Below are 976 nucleotides of genomic sequence, written 5' to 3'. Positions count from 1 at the left end.
GCTGGACCCTATGGTGGACTCCATAGGGATCTTGCAGACGGTTGTGGACTCAACCGTCGACGTTTTTGTCGTGTGTGACACGACGGCCAACGTCATGGACTTGACGGGCGTGGACTCGCCCCTAGTCATGGATTTGACTAGGGTATCTGGCTGGACCCTGTGGTGGACTCCACAGGGATGTGTTTGTATTTCCGTTGTGTCGTGGACTCGACATCGGTAGTCACGTGAGTGACGGGCGCAGGAGACGCGCAAGATCGCATGTGATGCGATGGCCAACGTCACGCGAGTGACGGGCGTGGGTTCGCTCCTGGTCATGGATTTGACCAGGGTATATGGCTAAGCCTTATGGTGGACTCCATACGGGCGTATTTGTGTTTGCTATTGTTGTGATTATTGTGTTGATATATTCGTTGCATGTGTATTTGGAAAATGTCGATTGTACCGTTCTCATTGAGAACGGGATTTCCGGGTTCAACCCGGGCTACTCACTAAGCAGTTGTGCTTAGCCCTCGTGGTTTCATATTTTTCCAGATCACGAGGATTACGCCTAGCTCATCGGACGACGACGACTGGAGAGCAGCAGCATGACGTACGGGATTTGTTTCCCTAAATCCAAGGATATGTATTTTCCGGCATTTTGTACGGCTTAATGATGACTATTCGGACATGTGTTGTTTTGCGATACTAATCGCTTGTTGTATTTCCGCTGTCACTCTGATTTAAGTTGAAAATGTTTTTGTTTTCCGCGTTTTTCGCTTCCGCAAATCTGTTAACTATTATTTTATTATATATTGTCCATGTGGCACAGCCCGTATACTGTACACGGGTTACGGGTGTCACAACTTTTGGTATCAGAGCCACGTTCTTTCCTCGGGAAGGAATCGTGCTCATTACCCAATGATTTTCTGCGAAAAATGTTTTCAAACCATGTCCGAAGAAAATCCTCACCTGTAGAGGTCCGTACATCGATGATGCA

The sequence above is a fragment of the Tarenaya hassleriana genome, unplaced genomic scaffold, assembly GCF_000463585.1.
Source record: "Tarenaya hassleriana unplaced genomic scaffold, ASM46358v1 Cleome53, whole genome shotgun sequence".
NCBI classification, from domain to species: Eukaryota; Viridiplantae; Streptophyta; class Magnoliopsida; order Brassicales; family Cleomaceae; genus Tarenaya; species Tarenaya hassleriana.
The sequence above is the reverse complement of the archived record's forward strand: the minus strand, read 5'-3'. Positions refer to the sequence as shown.